Source organism: Periplaneta americana, chromosome 16, assembly GCF_040183065.1.
Source record: "Periplaneta americana isolate PAMFEO1 chromosome 16, P.americana_PAMFEO1_priV1, whole genome shotgun sequence".
NCBI classification, from domain to species: domain Eukaryota; kingdom Metazoa; phylum Arthropoda; class Insecta; order Blattodea; family Blattidae; genus Periplaneta; species Periplaneta americana.
In genome coordinates, this window is record NC_091132.1 from 131183084 (window position 1) to 131200090 (window position 17007).

The 17007-nt window shown below is 35.1% G+C and overlaps 1 protein-coding gene and 1 long non-coding RNA gene across 2 annotated transcripts in view; one reads left to right on the forward strand and one right to left on the reverse strand.

Annotated features, from left to right (window-relative positions):
• Window positions 1-9563, reverse strand: part of LOC138691223 (neurotrimin-like) — a 1545609-nt gene extending 1536046 nt beyond the window's left edge. The window contains exon 1 of the mRNA XM_069813018.1: window positions 9430-9563. The gene's annotated coding sequence lies outside the window, so the exon portion shown is untranslated. The remainder of the gene's footprint in view (window positions 1-9429) is intronic.
• The window catches only part of LOC138691224 (uncharacterized), a 463286-nt gene that overhangs the window by 419658 nt on the left and 26621 nt on the right, over window positions 1-17007 (forward strand). The window lies entirely within an intron of this gene.

Here is a 17007-nt window from a genome sequence, read left to right on the forward strand (position 1 = left end):
ACTCCCTTGGTTTGAATTGTAAATTATTTAAAAAATAGCGTGTAAGAGGGCCTTAGACTAGAAATGTTTAGCTTAAATGTAGTTCTGTTTATAAGTATGCATAAGGGTGTAATGATCTGTCTTATTTGAACTGTTGTATCAGTGAAGCGTGGTGAGTCAGTGAAGTTATGGTTTTACAGTGCAGTGAATAGTTCCGATCAGTGATAATTTATAGCGTCAATGAAATGTGGTCTATAGAGTCAGTTGAAATGTGTTATAGAGTGTCAGTGAAATGTGTACGAAAATGTCAGTGAAATGCGTCATAGTACCACTACAGTGAGTGAGATGAGAGTAAAGTGAAAGACTATTGAAACTTATGTATGGCCTATACATATGTAGGTTGTATTGTAAAATTAGATTATTTTATGTATTATTATTAATTGTAATTATCGTGTTAAATTGTATTGTATATTCTTATTGTATTGTGTATATAATTGTTTTGTGTATTGTATAATTGTATTATGTATTGATATTTTATTGTGTATTGTTTATATTGTGTATACCACTGCCACCGGGTGCTTGCCCACTTGCAGTGTAAATAAATACATACATAATCCGTCTAGATAAAATTATACCAACTAATTAACACCACAAAATATTATTTACAAAATTAATGCAAATATTGGCGGAATCAGCAATGTTTCTCCTAAAATATAAAAATCCAGACAAGTGAACGCTGGGATTAATTTCAATGTAACGTCAAGATCATGGCCATGGTATCGGAATTTTCCTTGAAAATGAATTTTTCCTAATGTCTCGTGTAATACTTTATGTAGGTAGTCCCACATTTCAAAAGTTTCGCACGTATCTATTGTAATTTGTAAGTTTGAAATTTCATGGTGGAAATAGAGGCAATATATCTAGAAACATTGAAAGTTGCTTCTCTGTTTTATAAGTTGTTTCTGTTCTTTGAATTTCTATCAGAATACAAATAATCATTACGGAGCAGAGTTTTCCAACCTTCAACTGACTGCCTAAATTTCTTAACTGTGGCAAAGTTTTCCTCGGGAAGAAGAGTGAACAAGAAATAAAACTGTAACAATAAGTTGGGAGGAAAGTCTAGCTATCTAACTTACAGTACTTGATCATAAATCTCAATGCTCAAGTTATCGGTAATAATTTCTCAGATAATATTTGCGCAAGACATCGTAAATGTGGCTCGTATTTGACGACATTGTGAAAGAGAGTGTGCAAATAAGTACCGAGAAGAAAATTATTATAGCTACCTAATTTGGAAGATTGTAAGCAATGAAAGCATAAAGCCTAATTAATCGTGGTGCACCTTTTAATAATATGAAGAAAATATTACTGTGCTTTTATGAAATGTCATGTAATATTAACGTGTAATGTTTAAAACATACACTGTATGTATTTATTTTTATTTTCCTTGGTTATTTAACGACGCTGTATCAACTACGAGGTTGTTTAGCGTCGATAGGATTGGCGATAGCGAGATGATATTTGGCGAGATGAGACAGAGGATTCGCCATAGATTACCTGACATTTACCTTATGGTGGGAAAAACCTCGGAAAAAACCCAACCAGGTAATCAGCCCAAGCGGGAATCGAACCCGCGCCCGAACGCAACTCCAGATCAGCAGGCAAGCGCCTTAGCCGACTCAGCTACGCCGGTGGATGTATGTATTTATGTATTTATCGATGTGGGTATAATAAAATATAGAAATTCCAACCGATTGTGCTAATTCTTTCACGAAGTGTTAATTTCGTGTGTCTAGATAGTTTTCTGTCAAAAGTTCCAGGGTTCGATGAAGATACACATCGATAATTACACATTTTAAAGAAAAAATTGGCAGATGCGTACTACGGTACGTCTCACAATGTTAGGCGAACAATGAAGACACCTTCTCACGAAACTTGACCGTTTTAAAATACTTTAGGATTATGAATCTAAGTAAAAAGTTTGATCTTTAACTTACGTTTACTCTTTGCTAGATGTATCTACTGATGTAATTGTTTTCGTAATTTTAGTAACGATGTAACCAGTATAACGCAAATAAAATAAGGAAAGAAATACACTCACGGACAAAAAAAACTGGACACTTCTATATTTGCTTGTATTTTGTTGCTAATTATTTCAAAATGAAACGAAACCCATTTAAACAAAATAATGTTTCATTTAGCACCTTATACGACAACATTTGAAAAAAAATCTCTGATGAGAAAATTTACAAAAAATTACAAAGGGCGTATAACTATGGCATCGTTTGGTCTAACTGTTTTTTCATATTATGGTGCCTTAAACATTAGAAACTCTTTTTAGTAACGGGTATTACCCCCTCTGGCTTGAATAACTGCATCCATACGTCTTGGCATGCTCTCAATTTGGTTAGCAATGTCTTCTTGAGGAATAAGTTCCCATTCTTCGCCAAGTGCTCGCCTCAACTCTTGTAACGATTCTGGTCTCGGTCGTCTATTCTTAACACACCGTCCCAACATGGCCCACACGTGTTCAATTGAGTTCATGTCTGGACTCCTTGCTGGCCATGGAAGAACATGGATTCCCACTTCTTGGAGATAATCTCCGACCGCATGGGCAATATACGGCCGTGCATTATCATGCATTAAAACAAAATTATCGCCTACAAATTGGCCAAATGGCACAACATGATCAGCCAAACATTCATTTATATACCTATCAGCTGTTACTCTTCCATTTTCAACAAAAACCAACTCTGTACGAGCATCCATACACACTCCTGCCCAAACCATCACTCCACCACCTCCATACGGCAAATTTTCGGAAATGCAACACTGTGAAAATCGTTCTCCCCTCCTCCAAACTCTTTCACGTCCATCAGGAGAGCACAGATTGAAACGGGACTCATCGGTGAACAGAACACAGCTCCATTGTCCATTTCTCCAATTCCTGTGATCATTTGCAAAACGCAGTCGTTCAACTCGATGCATCCTGAGAAGTCTTGGACCAGTTGCAGGTCTACTTGATATCAGTCCACTTGCTTTCAACCTCCTTCTAACTGTTTTGGCCGAAATTGGGCGTCCATGCATGTTAACAAATTGCTGGGCTACACTAGTAGCTGGCAGGTTGCGCTCCTTAAGAACTCTCAACACCATATACCTGTCTTCATTTGGATTTGTAGCTCTTGGACGACCCGAACCTGGTCTTCTGGTATATTCTAGGGTCTCTCTATACCGTTTTATGGCATCATGGGTTGTGCTTCTAGCCATATTCATAACATTTGCAATGTAACGTACACTGCGTCCATCATCGTAAAGGGCTACAGCTCGAGCCACATCTTCAGGTCGCATCTTGTTTTAAGACAAATGTTACAACCCCACTTAAACTCAGAAAATGTAAAAATAAAGAAATAAGGAATGATAACGATAATGAAGCACAAAATGGTTGAGACAAAATTGTTATAACTGAGACTCCGAGAGCAAAATTGGAATATTTGGTTGTAATGGCTTGTTTATAAAACAAAAAACAATCAACAATGTATACACGTCTCCATAACAACAGATGGCTACCATAATATTGTATGAGAAGATAATGTTTTGCAAAATACCAGCAAATATTAAAGTGTCCGTTTTTTTTGTCCCTGAGTGTATTTTTTTCTGGGAAAACTATCGAGTTTTGACCCTATGTTGTATGGACATTTTTTGATCCTGTAGACCGGCCCGGACGACTGTTAAAAGAACGGCACTTATACCCCTTACACTCTGTATAATATACTATGATATTAGACTAGCTGACAGTGTGATGTAAATTAAAACCACTGGTAAAATATTTATATTTAATAATTGAAAATTGCATTGGTAATTTTTTTAATTGCATGTGTCCATACTTTTATGAACGTTTTACTATTACGGATACAAAAACATAAAGTTAAGTGCTCCTTTTTCTAAGAAACTTAAACACTCTCTCGAAATAATATTTCAAATCTTTATGACTCAAATACTCGTACAACCTTAGTTTTAAATACAATAAATGATGTTAAGATGTTCAATGTTAATTTTAAAACCCTTACACTATCAGTTCTTGACACAGGATGGAAGCTATTTTTGTAATATAGCTTTCAAAGTAACGTAAACTAAAAATAATACTATTAAGAATAATACTGAGATGATATAATGACAATGACACACGCCTATTCATGTACCACCTACCATAACCACACAACTCAAACATGCCAAATATTAATTTCTGGCTGGTTTATTTATTGTTATAAAGCCTAGTGATCTATGAGTCTCGCAGTTTTATTATTGACCGATTTAAATATAGGAAATAGTAATATACAAAGTGATCAAGTACGAGGCGCATCCAGAAAGTAAGTTTCCCTATTTAAAAAAAAAGAACACGCTTTCAGGAAAACATTTATTGGCAACAGATACAGCAATGTTTCAGCTATTTTTCAACATAGCCACTATCAGAACTGAGACACTTGTCGTATCGTGGGATCAACTTTTGTATCCCTCTGTCGTAGAACTCTGCCGCCTGTGAATGGAACCTGCGTGTGACAGACTCTTCAGCTCTTCGTCGTTGCCAAAACGCTCACCGGAGGACAGGAATTTCTTGAGGTGCAAGAAAACGTGAAAATCGCTGGGAGCAAGATAAGGACTGTAGGGTGGATGATCAAACAACTCCCAGCCAAATTCCGTGAAAACAGCTGCTGTGCGCCGAGCCGTATGTGGACGAGCATTGTCATGGATGAGCACAACACCTGCAGTAAGCATTCCACGCCTCTTGTTTTGAATGGCACGTCGCAATTTTCGTAGTGTTTCACAGTAACGGTCAGCGTTCACTGTTTCACCTCTTGGAAAGAAGTCAATGAGCAGAATGCACTTCCTGTCCCAGAACACCGTGCACATCACTTTCCGTACCGACAGTGTTTGAATTTCGTCCTGACCGGAGATCCACTATGCCGCCAATGCATTGACTGCTGCTTAGTTTCCGGGGTGAAGTGCGAAGATACCGTTGCAGAAATGTCAGTGCTGTTCCTAAACGTTGCATTTTGTGTTCGGGTGTCAGGTTTTTCGGCACCCACCTGGCACACACTTTTTTGAACAGCAGGTGATTAGTGACAATATCATGCAATAAGGATCGCGATATCTGCGGAAAATGGCTGCTCAGCTCCATAATCGTGAAGCGGCGGTTCTCCATGATGCACTGCCGCACCAGCTCAACACGATCATCATTGATGAGGGACGGTCGCCCACTGCGCTCTTCATCATGGACACTTTGACGACCTTCGGAAAACTGCCTACACCAGCGACGCACCATCTGCTTACTCATGATGTTCGGCCCATAGACCTGACAGAGCTGCCGATGAATTTCAATTGGCGCAATGCTTTGTGCATTAAAGAACTTTATCACCGACCGAATCTCGCAGGCGGCGGGAGAAGGAATAAGAGCTTCCATTTCGGACCACTGCTGCCACGCTACTGGCACCAGGCGGGACCTGACCGGCTGGCATATGATTGATAGTCATAGATCTGTTACGCATGCGCAATTGACACGGCTAATTACGTTTACTCTCAAGGGGAAAAAAATCAGGAAACTTACTTTCTGGATGCGCCTCGTATATTAGAAGTCAATAATGCACTGCAGCTTTGTATTTTTTTATACTGATAGGTATATGGAATAAGCATTAAAATATATGAAAAAAGGCTAAAATATTAAACGGATTAATGAACCTTTTTGTGTCAAGCACGGTTGAAATAAAACCTGAAAAAAATAATAATAATAATAATAATAATAATAATAATAATAATAATAATAATAATAATAACGATATAATGAGAAAATAATAGGTACACTAGTAACAGGTCGTGTAAGGATCAATATATCAGTGTCTTATATAAAACACTGCCAACAAATTTCTGGAAAGATAAAGGTTGTACACCTGGAAAATGGCTTCACCACAGTCTAATATATACAGTCACGAAGCTTGGGATGATTTTTTTGCATTTCTCGCGATAGTTGCTAGCCGCTTGGAGCGCTGTGAGTACTAGGAACAATAGACTGTGCCACTGCCATCATGATCTAATACAGGCCGTAAGGCAGACCATGTGACTCGCTTAACCCGATCACGAAGGGTGAATATAAATTAGTTGGAATGCATAAAGAGTAACATATATTTCTCTAAAATGTAGTGCAAATGCATCAATAAAATTTAAAATAATGATTATGGGACACTTCAGACATAATTCACTTGCGAGTTAAGGTGTAATGTTATTTTTGGTGTGAAAATTACATTGTTCGTATGTGTAATGCCTGCCTTTATTTCGATTAAATATTGCGAAATACTTGTACATTTATTTACGCACGACTTAATAATGTTCAGTTGCACCGCACGGATATATATGTTGAAATTATAGGTTATGTTTACTGTACCAGTTGCCCCTTTCTAATTTTAGTGGTCCCCAATGCCCTGCCATTCATATGGAAATTATAGGTTATGTTTACTATATTTAACTTGTATTCCTATATTCGCAATTATCATTATAATTAAACATAAATTCATGTATGATACTCCGCACATTCAATTTGTTTGTATTTTAATACTACAATTGAGTACTGAATTATTGTATTTATCTACTACCTAGGCTACCTAAGAGGCGAAGTAACACAATCGTACGTACACTAATTTCAAAGGAGTGGTATGGTAAATTTTCTGTCTACAATTAAGGAAGGTATATGTATTAAATTAAAATCACAATATAAATTCTTTTTTATTATATCTCAAAATAGCTTCACTTCTAAACTTAAAATGTTGATCCGAATAGATTATGTTAACATGTAAAATTCTCTTCACATTAAAATAACACTGTTTTGTAATTATTTCTGCTACATATTATGCAATAAGAAGTAAACGGAACTTATGGACACATTACACTAAATAAAACTTAGCAATGATACGCAATAAAGTTATAATATAATATTTCACTGAGCTCCATACACTGAAACAGAAAACTCGAACATACATTACGGCCTGGTCTAGATCGAAAAGGCATTGACTGTGCCGTATTTCGCATTATTGTGGAAAGTTATGTGAACTTTGAAATGTTCGTTATCGGTTGTAATAACTGTAAATAGCTAAAATACAATAATTTGAATAATAATAATAATAATAATAATAATAATAATAATAATAATAATAATAATATGGGACAAGAAGACGTTTGTAGCACTATAAATTGTAAGAAATAGAAGTCAGATTTATCCTTCTTCCGAAAGATTCAGGAAGGTGAGTTTATAAAATATTATATATATTTTATGAAAATAATATGTAAACCTTATGTATTTCATATTTCAATAGTGGAAGGAAGGTGTTAATTTTTTCAAAAGAACATGATATCAAAAATACAATACATTTTATCGTCTGCTAGGAAATGGGTCTGTGATGAGGCGATAGTAGCGATCCTGGTGGTTAGCAACTATCTATGGATGCATATTTAGTAAGTATTGAGCTTCGTGACTATATACTAGACTGTGGTTTGACTTAGTATGGCACTATTCGAAAAATTACATGGGAAATTAATAGCCTGCTTAGCGAAGATTCAGCACGTCCGCTTTCGACAATCAAATTTCGCGACTTAGGGATAGATTTCTAGACTCGCACTGGATTTATTCTTTATCATTAAATTTATGGATAACTGTTGCCTTATAACGTTTAAGTTTTAACAATTTTGTCGCTTTCCTAGCTGATATGTTGGACACGCCTAAAAAATTGAGCCAACTTTATTCTATTAGATACCTACTTTATATTTATTTGAAAGTGAGCAGGTTTCTCTCAGTTTCTTCACTAAATAATATTGTTGAATCAATTTGTTGAACGCCAAGATATCTGCGTATAAATACAGGACAATTTTCGTACGATTTATTCGTAATATACCTGTTATAAATTAAGATTTTCTGTTCCAATGTATACTGCACTGCCACGAACTAAACTGACCTGAACTCAATGGAAGTCAGCTGTACACTAATGGCCTAACTTTGACGTCCCTTCACTCTGTGTTATCTTTCCATTCTACAAAAAATAAAATCTTCCCTCGTTCTATCCAGAAGAAATGTCAACGCTATATCACTGACAGACGCGTTAGATTTATAAAAAATACCAGACAGTCGAAAATTACCTGAGCGAAATCAGTTTTCTGGCTACAGCTCTGTAATAGGCTTATATAAGAAATTAATAACATGCCCATTCATAGGAATAAATTAAGATAATATAATATTTCAATCTTCCTCAACTTGGTGAGGTTGCCAAAGACAAAGAATGTTAAACAGTAACATTTAAAATGACATTAAAAATGCCTTACAAGAAATTTGTTTACAAGAAACTAAAATTTGCAGTAGATAATATTTCATATAATGAAAATTTATAAAAATACAGATAAAAAAATAGACTGAGAAAATTCAACTGTAATTTGAATTGAAATACAAATGTCGCCGTAAAATCTGCAGAGAACCCTTCAAAGCAATAATATAAATTTCTTTAATTGTTGTTGTTGGGACTCCAAATTTATGACAGAATGACACAAATTGTTTTTTTATGGTCCCTCTAGCGCCCACCATTAATCCGATGACTTCTTTATCCCTGAGTTTATATGTAGTTTTGTAATAAGGATAGTGGGTTCATAAATTCTCCTTTTGTCTAGATTAACCTCCTCAGGTTGATTCTGATACGTCTCGAATCTGATTGTCGGATCCAGAATATAACCTTTCGTCTCTCCAGGTTTAAATGTTATATCATCAATACGCCGATGACTTCCAGTATCCGCTATTCCATAGACTTCTTCATAGGTAGTGTAGCCATTAAGGCATGTTGCGATTACAGACCTGGTTTTGTGATGTCCGCTGTTAAGAAGAGTTTCGCCAAATGGGCATGAACCCAAGACATAAGCCATAGTTTCAACATCACTGTGGCATCGCCTAGTGAAAGTAGCACGGAATATGTGCATATGACATAAACAAAGGACATAGAATCGGTTGTACACGAAAAGGACGGAAAGAGTAAGCATTAAATAATATGATGCACATATAATTTTAAACTCCAACATCGGTTTTTAATATTGAAACACGGATAGGCTACTATATTAACGCGGCGCGATATTCTTTTTCTCTCCGGAAATGCAATAAACCGCAAGTCACCCAAGTAAGTGAAAGTGAGAGAGACAGTTTTGAAGTCTTTCCCAGTTAAAGCTAATATATCAGTATTTCCTTTCGAAATTACCATGTGACAGAACTTCAGATAAATCGTTTAAATACCTTGCACTCTTCAATCTATGAAAAGTTAATCTTTCACACATAAACTATATGAAATTCCATACTCTGAAAACTCAAGAGAATAACCAAATTATTAAATTCAATGTCCCCTACACTGATCTAAAATCAAGTTATACTAAGTTTACCTCAATGTAGACACAGCTTCTTCCTGTAACAGTCAACGGTATGAAAACTTGGCGATGTCAGCAATTTCGGAACGGTGGATCCTTTTGTTGACTTTTACAGTAGAGAAAACGTTGTTCCCACGCCACCGCGCCAGATCACTGCAAAAAAGAAGGAAAAATGCTAGCTATTTCCATGTAATGCTGAAAGTAGTCAATTCGTCAGCGTTTGTGATCGTTAGAGAAAAAAAATCCTGCAAACATCAACAATCAGCACATTTCTAGTAGCCCATTCATAACGTCACAATCTCTCTCTACATACCGGATACTTTGACAAGAGGACGGTGTAATCACTCAATGGTCTTTGCAACAAAAATATATAATATTGATTTTACATTGTAAGTACAATTCAGAGCGTTTGTACACAGAAAAATGATTCAATATCTGTTCAATTAATCCGTCATATATCACTAATGATTATCAAGAGTCTCCGATCCATATAAACTCTGAGTTAATGTTTTAAACAAGGTGGACTATCGTTTAGCATCTTTTACAAGTGAAAATGTAAATTCTGGTATTAGATGGCTTATTTGACACAGATGGGATATAGAAATAAAATTGGAAATTCGTTTTATTTATTTATTTATTTAACCTGGTAGGGATAAGGCCATCAGGCCTTCTCTTCCGCTCTACCAGGGGATTACAACTACAATATTAATAATACAATTACAATTATAATTACAACTAATATTAAATTTACAGATACAAAAAAAACAAAGTACTAAAAGAGTAACTGATTAATAAAAGCTAGACAGTTTATTGTAAAAGTTAAGTAGAGAGAAGCATTTCTTTTATTGATCAAGTAACTTACAAATTAAACCTACTCTACGCAGTAAGAAAATGCTTAATAAGCTTGCTTTTGAACGCTACTAAATTCCGACAGTCTCTGATGTCACTGGGTAGGGTATTCCACAAGCGCGAGAGCGAGATTTTGTATGATGATGAATACGATGATGTCTTGTGTATTGGTATGGCTAGTATGCGGCTATTTTGCGTGCGTGTGAAGCGATTATGATATGATGACAGGTAACTGAAACGGGAGGCAAGGTAGGTAGGTGTAGAGATGTGAAGGACTTGGAAAAGGAGAACAAGAGAATGAAAATTTCTACGTTCGTTAAGCCGTAGCTAGTTTAGAGTTTGGAAGGATGGGGTAATGTGGTCAGCGCGGCGGACATCGCAGACGAAGCGAACACAAGAATTATGAACACGTTGTAATTTTTGCGACTGGTTGACATTGAGGTCAGTCAGTAGAAAATCACAATAATCGAAGTGGGGCATTACTAGTGTTTGCACTAGTATTTCCTTTTGTGATAGCGGAAGGAATTTTCGAATACTGTTTAAGGAATGTAGTGTGGAAAGTAATAACGATTCTTAAAACAGGCTATGAAAAGTAATCTATGAAAATTAATTTCTGCTTACTGTTTCACTTTATCGTCATTTGATTCGTGAATTGTAGAAACCACACATGTACATTTGAGTAATTTTTTCACGAGAAAAAAATGAACTGATTATTTTCAAAAGAGTTGAAATGACTATTTTTTTTCATTACAGCATAATAATAAGTTCTAGTGTTTGACATATGAAATTCAATTTCTTTATTTAACATGTTCTGGAAAAAATCTGAATTTCCTGGTCATGTAGGGTTCTGCAATTCACGAGTAGTAACTATAATTTTATTTGTTTAAAGCAATTTTAAGGTCTACTGCCAGTATAGGAAATTAAAATCAAACACTGAAAATACCTTAGTTTTATAGTGTGGAGTAGTAGAAACTCGATGTGATCACTGGGAGAGCTGTGGTCCCACCGAACCCGCCAAATAGGTTCCTTACTTATATAGGAAAATCGTCGAATTTGAAGGAAGAAGGCGGCCATATTTCGTCCTTGTGACGTTATTTGAGGTGGAGCGGGAGAATGATTGCAGTTCGCCAACTGTGGTAACCATTCATATTATCTTACACACGAAACCTAACCTAACCTAACCTAACCTAACCTAACCTAACCTAACCTAACCCAAAGTGCTACACTCCTATTGTAACATTCCTAATGTTTAGCACACCTGTTGTAACATTCCTCACAGTTTCATTTCGTTTGCCGATATTGGCATCCCTGCTACACCTGTACCATATCGTCTGCTGGAATTCTGAGACCATCTAGTGAAACTGAAGTGAAACTACGACTGTTAATTACGTTTCCTAAGTTGTTTCTGTGTTATCTGCAAGAATTATTGTGTCATTGTAGTAATAATTGCATTTATATTGTACAATAAAAATTGAAATGTGTATGGCTGAGATAAAAGTGTTCTAAATTGATTTCCAGCACCACAATCCCAGTGATAAACGTGTGAATATTCGTTAAAGTTGGGTACTAAAACTTTACCATATTTAATAATAAGCCATTTCATAAATATATCATTATTTATGCATGAAACAAGTGTTAATACAGAACGTCGTGAGCAGTATTGTGACCGTTGCTTACGAGATTATACAGCTGGCGCATAGCGCTTGAAATACGGGTCTGAAGTGGTTCCTTTGTAATGCCAATTCCGCCGCTCGGAGCGCTGTTCCATCCTAAATATTCATAGCAGAACATTTAAATGACATTGACATTTTGACATTTAAAGGACTCACTGTTACTTATTAAATGCTTCGTACAATATTTTATGGATAATAGACGTAATTTCCAAACTTCTACACCTCAATTATATTACAATAAAAGGCTGCCATTCTTGATATTAAAAGATATTACATATTATAAACTAAGGTATTACCTTTCTGTTGTTCAATTCACACACCGTACCTTTTCGGAAATAATGAAAGAAACTTAATATATTTTACATGAACACTGTAATCTACCCTTTTCACTTATTCATTTATTATTATTAGGCCTATTATTATTATTATTATTATTATTATTATTATTATTATTATTATTCCAATGAATTAAGGTACTGTATTATCTTCCATTTCCCTGACTTCATAATTTAATCATTTGTAAGTGGGCCTAACTTATTCCTTTCTTTTTTTAAAATATATTGACGTTGAAGTGTTATGATTTTTACTAGATAGCAGTCACAATACATGATTAGTACAAATGTGCGATTTTTCTTGCACACCTTGCAGCGCTGAAATAAATATCTAATAGGCCTTCTGATTAACCTGTTACTTACAAATGGCTTTTAAGGAACCCGCAGGTTCGTTGCCGCCCTCACATAAGCCCACCACCATCGGTCCCTATCCTGTGCAAGATTAATCCAGTAGTGGGTAGTAATAGCAAATGCTATGATATTTTAGTGTGTGTAAACAGTTTTTAAATTAGGAGTTAGAATTAAATTAATTAGGAAGTTAGACTGCAATATATGTGATTAGAAATGGTTTTCCAATTTGACCATTTCCCAAAACATAAACAAATATCTCAGGAATCTCAGGGACAATATTTTTTATAATTTGCCACCTATAGGCACATGCGCATCTGCTAGCTCCGATCCCCATTTCATTTTTAGTAATGTCTGAACCTCGCTCCCCTGAGCTGTTTTCTGTCGTCACTCATGACATGTCAATTTAATGAAAACATAAAGTAAAATTTTCTCTACACCATGCAGTGATAATTGCACTTTATCATAACGAATAATTGTAGTATTTATTTATTTATTACTCGTAATGTCGTAATAATATTTGATTTGGCTTGGAGGATGAGGGGAGTACGTTACACTAAACTCAGCATGCTCAACATTAAAATCGCATTGCTGCGTATGTTGTATCCTAAATAATGCAAATCGTATATGTGTCAAAATTCAGCAGTAATAATTAACCATTGTCGTGGAATATTTCGCCATTATAAATGATGATGGTAAATCATACTCCTTTCCTCGAATAACGCTGATTGCCTTAAACGCAAGACAAGCTAAGAACTATATTAATTTGATTTTGATAATAATGATGATGATGATAATTAATAATAATAATAATAATAATAATAATAATAATAATAATAATAATAATAATATTAAATGTCTGAAAGTAGCAGAAACCAGTAGTTCACTTTCAGCAATTGTAACAAATTAGAGGGAACGAAATCTGAAGGAAAAACACGGAACTGAAAACAATCAACTTGCCAAAGTAAATTAACCATATGAACAATGTAGTTTGGAAGCAAAATTTTTAATTCAACAAATTCAGACTTTCGGTAAACAAAATAGTAAATTCCATTAAATGACGCTGAAAACCTGCATACTGATATTTAACAAGTCATCAATAAATCTCAAATAAGACTGTAATATGCTTGTTATGCTTAAAATCTTCGTACTCTATCAGTAAAGCAAAATTAATCAAAGAATTTTCACGATACACAATGCTTACTAATGGAACTATTCATCATTTAATAGGATGGCGAGGCGAACCTAGCGGCAGAAATTGTCATGACGCTCAGAGACCCTCTCTCGATCGCTATGTGCCAGCTTGTACAGGGACATCATTTTATTTTTACTAATATTTTTAGTATTAACCTGGCTATACCTTTGGATTAACGGTTGAAAACAGAAAACACTGTTTGCTACCCCATCCACGAACGGAGTTCGATGATACTGATGTAAAATACAAACAAATCACTTTACTAGGTATAGGAGGGAAGAAAAGTAGTTCATCCATTTACGTAGACTAGGAAATATCACAATTTTGAGTTCAATAATTTTCATTAGGTTTTTATTTAATCAAGATACAGTACAGTATTAACAATAAGTGTTTTTACTCACGAACTGAGTTATCCATGCGAACGTATTCATTATGCAGTGTATATTATACTGTCTACAGCACATTAGCGTACAATGTAGAAAATGAAGTTAAATTGAAAAATAAATCATAATATGGATATTTAAACACATTTTTTAAAATGGTGGCCGTTCATTTCGATACGGGCTTCAGTTTTTTTGTGCATATTATCGCACTACAGACTATTGCATCTAATTCCAATTACCAATTTCTTCCTTCGTACTAGTAACTCATGCTGAACTAATTCTGTACCTAGTCTATAAAAGAGTATCTTACGTGCTGTGAATTCAATCTTCACTTCTGCCCGATCCGAAAAGAGAAAATTACTCAGACATGCTATGTACGGTCCGTTCAAGTAGTTATGTCGCAGGATCGTAGAAAGACACGTGACAATTACTTAACGAGGCCCTTTTATTTAAGTTATTTTAAACAGTTGTATAATATTACAACAGAAATTAATGTTTTCGGAAAAGAGCCCAGCCACTAGCTTTACAGAGGGGCGAGTAAAAGTAGGTAGGGGAAATCGGAATGCGACGTAGACAAATGGACAACAGTACCTGTGCGAAAATATGATTCAATACTGAAAGCTCTTTCGTTACTGGAAAATGCAAACATATTTCTTAAACGTACTATACTCACTAACTCAATACTATATGCGACCTTGGTTCTGTGTGGAGGACAGTTGAAACTTCATTAGTAGAAGGGATGGGAGTGAAGTACATACAATAACTCAGGTACAATAAAAATTGAAGTAAAAATAAAATGATGTCCCTGTATAATCTCGTAAGCAATGATAGTAACACACAACTGCTTGTAGTCAGATTCTCTCTCTCTCTCTCTCTCTCTCTCTCTCTCTCTCTATCAAACCTGTTTTCAAACTCCCAACTCTTTGCGTCCCCTCCCTACTTCCCCTACCGTGTCCGTGCTTAAACTATTTATACATCATTTTTAGAAATATAATTCTAGGACGTACTAAACTGCCAAATTTTCATAGCCTACTGCTATTGTATTGTAAATGTGTGTGTCAGTGTCCAGTAATTTTAAACACATTACAATAAATGCATATGAAATTCTTGAAAACATAAAATCAAACACGTACTCACCAATAAGATGACAGTTCCTGTTTATTCCCCTTCAACAAATTCATTCTCTTACGAATGACAATTATAGTTGAACAAAAAAATTATCAAAACACAAAAGCTTCTTGCACCAACTACTCTTTACCAAAGATGACACACACTTTTTTCCATATGAAATTCACATGTACCAATTGTCCTTCTAATACAACGGTCAGTTTTGTTTTCAAATGTTCCGTTCGTGCTAATTTTATTAAACCTATCAATTTGTAGCCTTATCTATGAGACAAACGAAAGTGTGGCTCGCTCCCTATGCTGCTTCAGACAACACAACATACATATTCAACCCTCGTCTCCCCATGTCAAACGTAATAGACTCCCATTGGATGGCGGAGACCCCCACCTCCGACTCTTTAACGCTCGTGCATCACAGGATGTAATCTTATAGATTTCACCATTTTTCGGACGTTCTTTCGAAAGGTGTATAATTTGTTAAGACGTTTTCTTAACATTGAGTGATGTTTTATTGTAAGATATTTCTTTGTCACAAGTATGTGAAGACTATTCTTAATATCATGCAAGAGTAAATGTAATTATTCTGAGACACGCAAACTGTTTTATTGTTAGTGAAAAAGGTGCGAGCTTATGGTATTCTTACAAACAAAAAAGTACTACAAAACAGGGGCTCATTCCTGTTTTAACAGGAGAAGTACTTAACAACAAAGGATACCAACTACAAAATGAAACTCACGCAGTTTCTCGCTATCTTCCCAATAGGACTGAAACATATTTAAAAGAGAAGGGAAACAATTAGGCAGCGTGATACCACAGTCTAGTATATACAGTCGCGAAGCTTGGGGTGATTTTTTGCATTTCTCGCGATAGTTGCTAGCCGCTTGGACCGCTGTATGTACTAGGAACAATAGACTGTGTCACTGCCATCGTGATCTAATACAGGCCGTAAGGCAGACCATGTGACTCGCTTAACCCGACCACGAAGGGCGGCATTTCAACCATATAAATTAATTGGAATGCGTAAAAAGTAACATATATTTCTCTAAAATGTAGTGTAATTGCATTAATAAAATTTAAAACAATGATTAGGAGATACTTCGGACATAATTCCTTGCGAATTAAGATGTAATATTAATTTTGGTATGAAAATTACGTTGTTCGTATGTGTAATAGACCTACCTGCCTTTATTTCGATTAAATATTTCGAAATTATTGTAGGTACATTCATTTATGCACGATTCAATAATTTTCAGTTGCACCGTACGAATATTTAGATATGTTGAAATTATATGTTATGTTTACTGTCCCAGTTGCCCCTTTCTGTCTAATTTTAGTGATCTCCAATGCCCTGATATTCATATGGAAATATTATAGGTTATGTTTACTACATATTATATTCCTAAATTCGCAATTATACATTATAATTAAGCATAATGTCATGTATGATACTCCGCACATTCAATTTGTCTGTATTTTAATAGGCCTACTACAATTGAGTATTGAATTATTGTATTTATCTACTACCTAAGAGACGAAGTAACAATCGTACCTACACTAATTTCATAAGATAAATTTTCTGTCTTTAGCAAGGAAGGTAGATGTGCTATATTAAAATCACAATATAAATTCTCTTTTATTAAACCTCAAAATAGCTTCCATTCTAAACTTAAAATGTTGATGCGAAAAGA